Consider the following 7,757-nt stretch of genomic DNA (forward strand, 5'->3'; position numbering starts at 1 on the left):
AATATCCAACCGCACATGATCATAAGTGGGAGAGGAGGTGTTCAGCTGCAAGAAGGTGTGAATGTCCACCCATAATTCCTCAAAAATGGGTAAAAAAAAAGGTGCGAATGCCCAACCATACATCATCAAAAGCAGGACTGGATGTGTTCGGCTACAAGAAGGTTTGAATTTCCGAGCATAGTTTGTAAAAAGCGGGTAAGAAAAGGTTCGAATGCCCGAACCTACACCATCAAAAGAGGGAGCGGATGTGTTCCGCCATAAGAAGGTGTGAATGTCCGACCGTAGTTGGTAAAAAGCGGGTAAGAAAAGGTTAAAATACCCGACTGTACACAATCAATAACGGGAAGGGATGTGTTCGGCTACAAGAAAGTGTGAAAGTCCAACCATGTTTTGTAAAAAGTGGTTAAGAAAAGGTGCGAATGCCCGACAATGTATGATGAAAAGAGGGAGCGGAGGTTTTCGGCTGCAAGAAGGTCTGAATGTCCAACCATAATTTGTAAAAACCGGGGAAGAAAAGGCTCGAAAGCCCGACTATACATCATCAAAAGCGGGAGCGGAGGTGTTCAGCTGCAAGAAGGTCTCAATGTCCATCAATAATTGCTAGAAAACATGAAAGAAAATTTTCGAATATCAAACCGCACATGATCATATGCGGGAGAGGAGGTGTTCAGCTGCAAGATGGTGTGAATGTCCACCCATAATTCCTGAAAAATGGGTAAAAAAAGGTGCGAATGCCCAACCATACAACATCAAAAGCAGGTGTGAATGTCAGATCATAATTTGCAAAAACCTGATGAGAAAAGGTGAGAATGCCCGACTATACACCATCAAATGCGGGAGCGGAGGTGTTCGGCTGTGAGTAGGTGTGAATGTCCGACCATACTTGCTGAAAAATATGACAAAGCAGTTTTCACTTGGTTTGAGTGAAGGAATTCATTTTCTATCAAAATCCGAAATTTTGTAGAACTGGTGAAAAGAAGCTTATTCTCGGATTCCTAAAGGTTTAGTGTTGTTCTTTGGTATACTGCAAAGTAATACTTTCTATTTTGTTGAAACCCATTCAGACATGGATAAATATGAAGGACAAAGCAGTTTTAACTTGGTTTGAGTGAAGGAATTCATTTTCTATCAAAATCCAAAATTTTGTAGAACTGGTGAAAAGAAGCTTATTCTCGGATTCCTAAAGGTTTAGTGTTGTTCTTTGGTATACTGCAAAGTAATACTTTCTATTTTGTTGAAACCGATTCAGACATGGATAAATATGAAGTACAAAGCAGTTTTAACTTGGTTTGAGTGAAGGAATTCATTTTATATCAAAATCCCAAATTTTGTAGAACTGGTGAAAAGAAGCTTATTCTCGGATTCCTAAAGGTTTAGTGTTGTTCTTTGGTATACTGCAAAGTAATACTTTCTATTTTGTTGAAACCCATTCAGACATGGATAAATATGAAGGACAAAGCAGTTTTAACTTGGTTTGAGTGAAGGAATTCATTTTATATCAAAATCCAAAATTGTGTAGAACTGGTGAAAAGAAGCTTATTCTCGGATTCCTAAAGGTTTAGTGTTGTTCGTTGGTATACTGCAAAGTAATACTTTCTTTTTTGTTGAAACCTATTCAGACATGGATAAATATTAAGGACAAAGCAGTTTTAACTTGGTTTGAGTGAAGGAATTCATTTTATATCAAAATCCGAAATTGTGTAGAACTGGTGATAAGAAGCTTATTTTCGGATTTCTAAAGGTTTAGTGTTGTTCTTTGGTATACTGCAAAGTAATACTTTCTTTTTTGTTGAAACCTATTCAGACATGGATAAATATGAAGGACAAAAGCAGTTTTAACTTGGTTTGAGTGAACGAATTCATTTTATATCAAAATCCAAAATTGTGTAGAACTCGTCAATCGACGCTTATTCTCGGATTCCTGAAAAGGTTTAGAGTTGTTCTTTCCTATCCTGCAAAGTACAACGTTCTTTTTTGTTTAAAGCTATTTAGACATGAATAAATATGAAGGACAAAGCAGTTTTAACTTGGTTTGAGTGAAGGCATTCATTTTATATCAAAATCCGAAATTGTGTAGAACTCGTGAAAAGAAGATTATTCTCGGATTCCTAAAGGTTTAGTGTTGTTCTTTCCTATCCTGCAAAGTACAACGTTCTTTTTTGTTTAAAGCTATTATGACATGGATAAATATGAAGGACAAAGCAGTTTTAACTTAATCGGTTTCAACAAAATAGAAAGTATTACTTTGCAGTATACCAAAGAACAACACTAAACCTTTAGGAATCCGAGAATAAACTTATTTCCACGAGTTCTACACAATTTCGGATTTTGATATAAAATGAATTCCTTCACTCAAACCAAGTTAAAACTGCTTTTTCCTTGATATTTATCCATGTCTGAATCGGTTTCAACAAAATAAAAAGTATTACTTTGCAGTATACCAAAGAACAACACTAAACCTTTAGGAATCCGAGAATAAACTTATTTCCACGAGTTCTACACAATTTCGGATTTCTATATAAAATGAAATCCTTCACTCAAACCAAGTGAAAACTGCTTTGTCATTTTTTTCAGCAAGTATGGTCGGACATTCACACCTACTCACAGCCGAACACCTCCGCTCCCGCATTTGATGGTGTATAGTCGGGCATTCTCACCATTTCTCATCAGGTTTTTGCAAATTATGATCTGATATTCACACCTGCTTTTGATGATGTATGGTTGGGCATTCGCACCTTTTTTTACCCATTTTTCAGGAATTATGGGTGGACATTCACACCTTCTTGCAGCTGAACACCTCCTCTCCCGCATATGATCATGTGCGGTTTGATATTCGAAAATTTTCTTTCATGTTTTTTAGCAATTATTGATGGACATTGAGACCTTCTTGCAGCTGAACACCTCTGCTCCCGCTTTTGATGGTGTATAGTCGGGCTTCCGAGCCTTTTCTTCCCCGGTTTTTACAAATTATGGTTGGACATTCAGGCCTTCTTGCAGCCGAAAACCTCCGCTCCCTCTTTTGATCATACATTGTCGGGCATTCACACCTTTTCTTAACCGCTTTTTACAAAACATGGTCGGACTTTCACACCTTCTTGTAGCCGAACACATCCCTTCCCGCTATTGATTGTGTACAGACGGCCATTTTAACCTTTTCTTACCCGCTTTTTACCAACTACGGTCGGACATTCACACCTTCTTATGGCTGAACACCTCCGCTCCCTCTTTTGATGGTGTATGTTCGGGCATTCGAACCTTTTCTTACCCGCTTTTAACAAACTATGCTCGGACATTCAAACCTTGTAGCCGAACACATCCAGTCCTGCTTTTGATGATGTATGGTTGGGCATTCGCACCTTTTTTTTTACCCATTTTTGAGGAATTATGGGTGGACATTCACACCTTCTTGCAGCTAAACACCTCCGCTCCCACTTATGATCATGTGCGGTTTGATATTCGAAAATTTTCTTTCATGTTTTCTAGCAATTATTGATGGACATTCAGACCTTCTTGCAGCTGAACCCCTCTGCTCCCGCTTTTGATGGTGTATAGTCGGGCTTTCGAGCCTTTTCTTCCCCGGTTTTTACAAATTATGGTTGGACATTCAGACCTTCTTTTAGCCGAAAACCTCCGCTCCCTCTTTTGATCATACATTGTCGGGCATTCGCACCTTTTCTTACCCGCTATTTACAAAACATGGTCGGACTTTCACACCTTCTTGTAGCCGAACACATTCGCTCCCGCTATTGATTGTGTACAGTCGGGTATTTTAACCTTTTCTTACCCACTTTTTAGCAACTACGGTCGGACATTCACACCTTCTTATGGCGGAACACCTCCGCTCCCTCTTTTGATTGTGTATGTTCGGGCATTCAAACCTTTTCTTACCCGCCTTTTACAAACTATGGTCGGACATTCAAACCTTCTTGTGGCCGAACACATCCACTTCTGCTTGTGATGATGTATAGTTGGGCATTCACACCTTTTCTTACCCATTTCTCAGTAATTATTGGTGGACATTCAGACCTTCTTGCAGCTGAACACCTCTGCTCCCGCTTTTGATGGTGTATAGTCGGGCTTTCGAGGCTTTTCTTCAACGGTGTTTACAAATTATGGTTGGAAATTCAGACCTTGCAGCCGAACACCTCCGCTCCCTCTTTTGATCATACATTGTCGGGCATTCGCACCTTGTCTTACCCGCGTTTTACAAACCATGGTCGGACTTTCACACCTTCTTGTAGCCGAACAACTCCGCTCCCGCTATTGATTGTGTACAGTCGGGTATTTTAACCTTTTCTTACCCGCTTTTTACCAATTATGGTCGGACATTCACACCGTCTTACAGCGGAACACCTCCGCTCCCAAATTTGATGGTGTATGTTCGAGCATTCGAACTTTTTCTTACCCACTTTTTACAAGCTATGGTCGGACATTCAAACCTTCTTGTAGCAGAACACATCCACTTCTTCTTTTGATGATGTATGGTTGGGCATTCGCACCTTTTCTTACCCATTTTTCAGGAATTATGGGTGGAAATTCACACCTACTTGCAGTCGAACAGCTCTGCTCCCACTTTTGATTATGTTTGGTTGGATATTCAAACCTTTTCTTAACTGCTTTTTACAAACTTTGGTCGGACGTTCACACCTTCTTGCAGCCGAACACCTCCGCTTCCGCTTATGATGGTATATATTTGGGCATTCGAACCTTTTCTTACCCGCTTTTTACCAACTATGGTCGGACATTCGCACCATCTTACAGCGGAACACCTCCGCTCCCTCTTTTGATGGTGTATTTTCGGGCATTCGCACCTTTTCTTACCCGCTTTTTACAAACTATGGTTGGACATTCAAACCTTCTTGTAGCCAAACACATCCACTCCTGCTTTTGTTGGTGTATGGTTGGGCATTCGAACCTACTTGTTGCCCGCTTTTCATTAATTATGGGTGGACATTCAGACCTACTTGCAGCCGAACACCTCGGCTTCCGCTTTTGATGGTGTATATTTTTGCATTCGAACCTTTTCTTACCCGCTTTTTACAAACCATGGTCGGACTTTCACACCTTCTTTTAGCCGAACAACTCCGCTCCCGCTATTGATTGTGTAGAGTCGGGTATTTTAACCTTTTCTTACCCGCTTTTTACCAACTATGGTTGGACATTCACACCTTCTTACAGCGGAACACCTCCGCTCCCTCTTTTGATGGTGTATGTTCGGGCATTCGAACCTTTTCTTACCCGCTTTTTACAAACTATGCTCGGACATTCACACCTTCTTGCAGCGAAACACCTCCGCTCCCTCTTTTGATTGTGTATGTTCGGGCATTCAAACCTTTTCTTACCCGCCTTTTACAAACTATGGTCGGACATTCAAAACTTCTTGTGGCCGAACACATCCACTTCTGCTTTTGATGATGTATAGTTGGGCATTCACACCTCTTCTTACCCATTTTTCAGTAATTATTGGTGGACATTCAGACCTTCTTGCAGCTGAACACCTCTGCTCCCGCTTTTGATGGTGTATAGTCGGGCTTTCGAGGCTTTTCTTCAACGGTGTTTACAAATTATGGTTGGAAATTCAGACCTTGCAGCCGAACACCTCCGCTCCCTCTTTTGATCATACATTGTCGGACATTCGCACCTTGTCTTACCCGCGTTTTACAAACCATGGTCGGACATTCACAGCTTCCTCTCCACCATACTTGTATGGTGGGATATTCACACCCACTTGCATCCGAAGACCTCCGCCCCCACTTTTGTTGATATTTAGTCGGTCATTCACACCTTACCCGTTTTCTTGCAGCCAAACACCTCTGATCTCGCTTTTGATGATGTAAGATTGGGCATTCAGACCTTGCTTTTCCTGCTTTTCACCAACTATAGACGGACATTCACACCTTCTTGCAGCCGAACACTTCCGCTCCACCTTTTAGGTTTCTATCACACCTTTTTTTTCACCGCATTTTATAGATTATGGTTGGAAATTCTCAACCACTCATCCGAAGACCTCTCCTCCCGCTTTTGTTAATATATTTGAACTTTAGTCAGACATTCACACCTACTTGCAGCCGAACACCACCTCTCTAGCTTTTGATGATGTATGGTCCGGCATTCTTACCGTTTCTAACACATTTTTCAGCAATTATGGTAGGACATTTACACCTTCTTGCAGCTGAACACCTCCTCTCCCACTTATGATCATGTGCAGATTGATTTTCGAAAATTTTCTTTCATGTTTTCTAGCAATTAATGATGGACATTTAGACCTTCTTGCAGCTGAACACCTCCGCTCCCGCTTTTGATCATACATTGTCAGGCATTCGAACCTTGTCTTACAAACTTTAGTCAAACATTCACACCTTTTTGCAGCCGAACACAGTTTTTTTCAGCCGAACTTGGGCATTCGAACCTTTTCATACCCACTTTTTACCAACTATGGTCGGACATTCAAACCTTCTTGTAGCCGAACACATCCAGTCCTGCTTTTGATGATGTATGTTCAGGCATTCGAACCTTTTCTTACCAGCTTTTTACAAACTATGCTCGGACATTCAAACCTTCTTGTAGCCGAACACATCCACTCCTGCTTTTGATGATGTATGGTATGGCATTCGAACCTACTTGTTGCCCGCTTTTCATTAATTATGGGTGGACATTCACACCTTGTCGCAGCCAAACACCTCCGCTCCCTGTTTTGATCATGTATGGTTGGACATTCGCACCTTTTCTCACCCGCTTTTTGCAAACTATGGTCGGCCATTCACAGCTTCCTCTCCACCATACTTCTATGGTGGGATATTCACACCCACTTGCATCCGAAGACCTCCGCCCCCACTTTTGTTGATATTTAGTCGGTCATTCGCACCTTACCCACTTTTGGCAAACTATGGCCTTCTTGCAGCCAAAAACCTCTGATCTCGCTTTTGATGATGTAAGGTTGGGCATTCAGACCTTGCTTCACCTGCTTTTCACCAAATATAGTCGGACATTCACACCTTCTTGCAGCCGAACACTTCCGCTCCACCTTTTAGTTTTCTATGGGGCATTCACACCTTTTTTTTCACCGCATTTTATAAAAACACCACAGGAACACCGTATTGAGGCTTTGTTCTGACCGCTCATTCGGTGTCGCGTTTCTTTCAAGCAATTCGCCTGGTTAGCCCGCACTCGGCTCGCTCCCAGAGCCGTGTTAAAGTCTACTTCGCATTCACTCTCTTTTCTCAGCAGACTAAAAGAAAGTTTCATCTTGGGCTCCCTGAAACCTCCATCCTGCACCGCTGTTTGCTTTTTCACAAGAGCAGAGGAGAGCGCACCGTTCCCAGGGGCACTACAGTACCGGGTCGATGCTTGGAGTGAACGGAGCAAGCTCCTTTTTCAACTCCTATTGATACAAATCCATTTAATATGTAGTCCTCGCATAGAGGACACATCAGACATTAAACTGATAAGAACAGATACTACACTTGATCTTAGCCAAAAGGCCGAGAAGCGATAACTGTCCACTGGTTCACGTCCGAGGGCCCTTCCTGGCACAATGCGCACTTGTAGCGGTGTTTTTTTTATGGCCATAGTGTCACTTTGCACCTCGGCCCACCCGCTGCACTGAGCACTCTTCAGCCCTTTTAAATGGTATAACTTTACACTACCGCACGCTCCAGCGAGCACCATTCAAGCAACAACTTTGCACTCCAGCTTCGAACATTGGCACAGTCGCAACAAGTAAGGCGACTCTACTCAGAGAAGTCACTCTGCACAGT

The 7,757-nt window shown here is 42.0% G+C and overlaps 1 non-coding gene across 1 annotated transcript; it reads right to left on the reverse strand.

Annotated features, from left to right (window-relative positions):
- Positions 1-7,302: 7,302 nt before the first annotated feature.
- LOC140285606 (U2 spliceosomal RNA) lies at positions 7,303-7,493 on the reverse strand. The gene has a single exon (XR_011910616.1). It is a non-coding gene; the product is annotated as a U2 spliceosomal RNA (small nuclear RNA).
- Between the last annotated feature and the right edge of the window lie 264 nt (positions 7,494-7,757).

Source organism: Leuresthes tenuis, unplaced genomic scaffold, assembly GCF_036924035.1.
Source record: "Leuresthes tenuis unplaced genomic scaffold, fLeuTen1.0.hap1 SCAF_48, whole genome shotgun sequence".
NCBI lineage: Eukaryota > Metazoa > Chordata > Actinopteri > Atheriniformes > Atherinopsidae > Leuresthes > Leuresthes tenuis.